The sequence below is a fragment of the Platichthys flesus genome, chromosome 16 (assembly GCF_949316205.1).
Source record: "Platichthys flesus chromosome 16, fPlaFle2.1, whole genome shotgun sequence".
Classification (NCBI taxonomy): domain Eukaryota; kingdom Metazoa; phylum Chordata; class Actinopteri; order Pleuronectiformes; family Pleuronectidae; genus Platichthys; species Platichthys flesus.
Genome location: NC_084960.1, coordinates 5,153,753 through 5,159,933, shown reverse-complemented (window position 1 = coordinate 5,159,933; position 6,181 = coordinate 5,153,753).

The following is a 6,181-nucleotide window of genomic DNA, read 5'->3' as shown; positions in this document are numbered from 1 at the left end:
GCTGCACAGGGTAACTCATTACACCCATTACACTCATTACACTCATTAGCCTCATTACCTGTAGGTGTAAGATTAGCAAATGTAAACCAACCAAAACAACACCAACCTTTTCTACTTTCCTTGTTTTAAACAACGGACATGTTTGGGCCGACTGAGGAGCAGCTGCAGGGTCTGTCCTCAGAGGTGCACCATTTTTCCATTTGGTTTGCTTGGAGCGTTTCTCCAGAACTTGCAAGGCATGCTGGGTGGATACCAGTGAGGCGCCCGGAGCTCAAAGCAGCGCTCAGGGTGCGTGGAAAGATTCAAAACAACGACAAAAGGTAATTCAGACTTCTCCAAGTGCTACGTGGGAGTCACACACTGCAGCGTCTCCGGTAAACGGGGGCGAAGCAGAGAACAAACAACAGGAAGGGAATTTGACTGTTCATGGTTCAGTATAAATATTTTAGTTCATGAATGAGATGATAGTGTTTCGACTGTGCTCCAGCACATATTAAGCCTCGCAGTGATGATGATTTGTTGCTGTTGTGGACGCGTCTGTGCAGAGAACCTCCTGCTGCTTTGTGAGTGTGTGAAAGTCAAACTGCCGGTAAACTCTCTACTTCTGTTCTTCAGATTATACCTGCGGGATAAGTCGGTTTGATAAACGGTTTGTGACTCCCTCCCAAGCACAGTCAGACAGCAAATGGTTTCCTCTACGGGTTTTTAATGAAGTCTTGTTCTCCACATCAAACCGTGAAAACTAAGTTATACACGGTAACAAAGACATAACATATAACGTTAGCTAGTTATCAAACACAGTATCAATAATTACAATCAAGGTTAAAGTAAATAACAAACAGACAAAATACCTGGTTGGCTGCATGCTCTGAAAAGGAATCTTCTTTTCTTCTCGTATACAACTTAACATAAGTCCGTACCACCTTTTAAAGGCATTACTATTTCTCTTAATCAACAAACTCTTAGACATGTGTGTAGCTATCTGCTTGCTTCTCTGTGTCTCGCCCTCAAACAAGCAGCTCAGCGGAGGTTTCAAAATAAAAGTCTTATTTCTAATTACACAATAATGCTTTATACAAATACAAAATATACATTGGAAAACCTTTACAACATATTTAAGTAATATAGTGGCAACAGTTACACGGCTTAAGAAACATGAAAGTCAAAAATGGAAATCCATCAAGTGGATGTCGAGGAGTGATGAAGAATTCCATGGATTTATAAAAGCCTTCACAGTATAAGTTGCATCTCATTCACGCAAAACATTCAACAGCTCCTCTTTCATTCCTACATGGTCGGCACAGCTGACAGGGACAATCTGGGGTTAAGCATCTTAACTAAGGACTGTAGGAACAGGGGATCGAACCAACGACCTTCTGGTTAGTGGACGACCCTCTCTTCCTCCAAAAGACACACCTGCTCATTGCAATACATCCAAATGTATTCTAGACTCAGACTGGGCCAAAGACCATTTCTAGAACGGTTCTGCCAGTAAGGCCAAAAATATCAGAAACTTGGTGAAAAATAACTATGCATTACATAACTGCCTTGTCCTGCAGCTGAGGCAGGGTCTGAACACTTCATGAAAAGATGCCCGGTGGTTTGAGAGAGTCATTAGTGGTGATCGTAAACACTGGGCTGCCGGGAGTCGCACTGGAAACGTCCTGTGAGGTTAAGGCCACGGGCTTCCAGTGATATTGTACAACAACGTGGTTCAGGAGAAGAACCCCTCAGGTGATCCCAAGAATCTAATACAGACTGCAGTAATATGCTCCCACATGCATAATGCAATCGCTTAATTTGATAGAAATTGAATGACAAGTAAAGACCCAGTTACATATTGGTAATGGTCCACTGGTGTAAGAAACGAGGAGGGAGGGTGCGAGGCCTCCGCGCTGCAGTCGACTCTGACCCCCCCGTCACCTTCCTCTAACTCACAGATTATCATTACTTAAGGAATTACGCCCATGCATCCAAATCTGAACCTCCTGGCGATGGCTTCACATCCAGCTCATCACAACACGGCAGGGGAGAACGATGCCGTGAGCCAGTTCCACTTGAAGCGAGAGGCGCCCTGTCGATCAGGATTCGACTCTGTAGGTATTAAATTCCGACAGATGCTAAGAGGAATGCGCCTGTGAGACGACACTCGGTCGGCACAACACTGACGACCGGGGATAAACAGAGCTGAATGCAAATGAACGGGCGGACTCCACTGACCTCGAAGTCGTCTTCCACAAATTACTCTCTGAATCATCTCGTTTGCAGCCCGAGGCGATTTCTGGATCCAATTTACTGCTGAGAGAAGAAACACGGGAAAGAGGAGAATCTCAGCGGCCAGAATTCCATTACACTGTTTCCCCTGGATATTATGTTTACATCCAGCATCGTAAATGTAGGACTAGGGGAAAAACTACTTTGCAGCGCGAGTCATCAAATACAGGAAAACCATATAACTTAACAACAGAATACATTAATACACACATGATACACATTAAAGTGTATATGTCATATTCCCCAGGGATCCTCTTCTGTTTTGTTTATCTTCCTCCGTTCCTTTCTCAGGTACATGATCCAATACACCCGTGATTCATCCACTATCCACCGCTCATGTGCTGCGGTAAGTAAGACACAGTGACCGGTGACCTGCCGCGCCAAGCAGGTCCTTGTCAACCTGTCTGTTATGGAGTTGCTGTTTCCCCCGAAATTCAGCATATTTAGACTTTAAAGACGTTTAAACCTTTCACACATGCACAATGCAGCACAAGGTTTTCTGCACAGATTCACAACAGGAACAAATCCTCTGTGTTATTCAGTTGAGAGGTGGAGCAGCCGGGTGCAGCACAGAGGCAGGAAGTGATATTTAACTCCGCTGCGGAGATCACATGATCTTTTTCACCACAAACTGGCGTGACCCTTTCGACAGTTGTCCACCTGAATTGGCTAAAAACTTCACGAGAGCAGGTCACATATAAAACAAAGAGCATTTTGAACCGATGTTGCAACAAGATTTCACTGAGACAAAGAACTTTACCAAAGTAAAAATAACACTTCTCCCTCTGTCATGAAATATCTCGTTAGGTAATTCAGAAACTGTCTGAGGACCACGGACGTGTCTGCACACTGTAACTGCAATTACTTCCAGAATTAGTTGGTGGTTTATTTCTGTCTGGGCCGACAGACCGACATTATTATCCAGAGCAGTAGCTCGGCCGAACAATGGGGACGGATCAGTTTGATTTACTGGAAAGACACAAAGTTACTGGTTGAACTTGATCAACTAAACCAGTAAGATTAGTCGAGATGACAGCTGCAGGATAAGTTCCTGAGGATCATTAGCAGCTTTGCTAATATCCACGCTCCCTGACAGAAAGTCAACAAGACTGTTTTCATCTAATGTCTTCTTCTAAAAACAAACATCCTCTTTTAGTATCAGCACTCAGCAGGGGGGGGTCTAATTGCCCATTTACACTACAACACTTAAACAGTCACGCCCCCCCCCCCCCCCCTTTTCTGCAACCCTCGAAAACCAAGAAGTGCGATCCGTCTGGTGCTTGACCCCCGAGGCAATCAAACAAACATGACCTCAATCTCCCTCCGGCTGGCTCCTTGGCATCCGCTGACAAGCCACCTGTTTGGCCCACTGCTAACTTGACACTCTTTGGGGAGATGATGGATGTGTGTTTGAAAGCCGGCTGGCAAGAGAGACTCCTCGGCGCTTCGCCCTGCGTGCTATTGCTATGCAGAACCCCTCCCATGGCCTCCAGCGATATTCAGAATAATATTCTCACCGGGTTGCATTCGCAGGCTTCTGACTGCAGCGAAGGAGCGGGGGCGTCAGTGGGGGTTCACACTCCACTGGAGTCTGCTGGGGAAACATACCGGTATGATGCACTGTGTGTGATTGCAGGAGGGAAATAACAACCTGGCACTAACTTGGCTTCTAAGTGAATCCGTCAGGCGTCTGATCAGATGCGTTCGTCCTGCAGCTTCTTTTGATCTTCACACCATTCCGCCGCTCTCTCTCTCTCTCTCTCTCTCTCTCTCTTCTCCGCCACGTCTTCCTCAACCACCACGGAAGGTCATGAGTGCGGAGCCCGATCTGATCACACTTTATATGTCCGGGAGCAGGCGAATTGTCGCTATTCATGCATTCTCACTGGTGAGCATCGGGCCTCCGGGCTCCACACGCATCAGGAGGAGGACAGAGAAGATCCCAGAGGAGCCGAGTTCAAAGCCATCCGCTCGCCGCTCTCACTCGGAGTGGATGTGAAACCACAACGGACATTTCTGAACTGCTCTCCAGTCCGTGTGTGCATATGTTCTGAGCAGCCAGTAATATTTCATGAGTATAAAGGTATGAAAGGGGGCAAAATCCCATCATGGTAGATGTGCGTTGACTTTGTTTTTAAATCCTTTGGGATTTTTTGATCCCGCCTTTGAACATGTGGTCTTTTTTTCTGCTCTATGATCTCGATGAACCTTGTGGCAGGAACACAAACATGTTCACAGCAGGCTTCTCATCGCAGGTCCTCCTCATTTTGTTGTCTTCTCTGATTGAATTCAGTTTACTGTCACATTCAGTCAAATCCGTTGTCACTGAGTTTGTCATATAAAGTTTTTGCTGAGGAACATGTTTTGTGGTTTGTCAGCAGTTCATTGGAGGACAACATGAAGGAAAAGAGAATTCACAGAATTAAGCAACAAGAAAGTTGATATGTTGTCAAACATTTATGTAAAATAACGTTTTATTTTATTACCTACACATTATTCACTGTTTTCATTTCTCTCAGGCAGCAGAGTGGTTAGAAGTGACATCAAGATGGAACCTGTGTTTTAAATATGACACTATCCTGACACTTCTTCCTACAGTCCAAAGACCACATCACCACAAGTGGGAGTGTACCTGCTCTACATACCAGCGGTTCTTTGTTATGCAACAGGGAATAAGTGGAGTGGACACAAAGCTGAAAAAACCTGTGTGGAGCCAAAGAGTTGAAGTTAACAATGACACAACATGACAGGTTTTTTACACGTGTGTGTGTTCTATCTATTCATGCATTCAGTGTCTTCAGCTCAGATGCAGAGTCGGTGACAGAGGGGCGGCGGCAGGTCAGTGAACAGCAGCACCGATGTGATGTCATTACTCTGAACCTTACTGGAAATTCCTCTTTAATGATCGTCCACCCGTTCAGATCGTGGCCTCTCGTGCAGCCTCTGTGCACGAAACGTGTTGGAACATACACTATCCTTCTACAATTAGGGCCTGTGTGTGAAATAATGAGCTGGTTGGTTGAGTGGCCTCTCAGCACTTGTCTCAGAAGGTTCTTGCTGAACTCCCTCTATGTCGAGATAAGTGTCTTTCTCCGTCGGCTCGGGACAGTCTGTGCTCCGGGAGCCACGCGGGTACACAGCAGGCAACTCTGAGAATAACCCGACCCTGTCCCCGTCCCCATCAGCCCGCGATGTGAGAGGTAGAAAACTAGGGTGAGGTGACCGAAGGGTGGAGGAGCAGTGGATGGGATTACCAGACAGATGGTGATGAGCAGGGAGGGGATTTGAGCTGCAGTGGGTTGAATACAGCCACAAGGGGGTGGGAGGGGAATGAATTCAGGTTAATCTCTCCTGTAGTACAATCTCTACCTTCTAAGCCGACGAGCACACAATAAATATATTCAATTATACATTATTATGTTACATAACAGAAACATCACGGATCTCATTCTTGAAATTCCACGGGTGCATCTGGGGCAGAGCCATTACCTGATGTCCATCTCTGATGTTCAGCCATGATGATGACATTCTGTGAAATGTTACTATTCATAAGTAAAAAGGCTCGAGACGGCTCAGCCGCAATAATATTCAACTGTGAAATTCACATTTAAAGCCGGCAGGAGTCGGACTACGTGATGTGTTTTTAAACTGAAGGCATCGGATTTTAGAGGGAAACATTTCCTGTGCGGTTAAAAAGTAGTTATCCCTCGTCTGGATTTATGGAGATGGTACCCTGGGATTTCTTTTTAGTTTTTTTTTTTAAAGAAGTGAATGTGATGGGAACATCCCTCGGTTGCTCCGTTTTAATTGCAGTCAATATTAGTTTAACAGCATGTTAGCGGCGCGGCTTCAGGGACACCAGAGCTGGTCAGGATGTCCAACACTTCCAAGTCTCAGCTGTGAATCA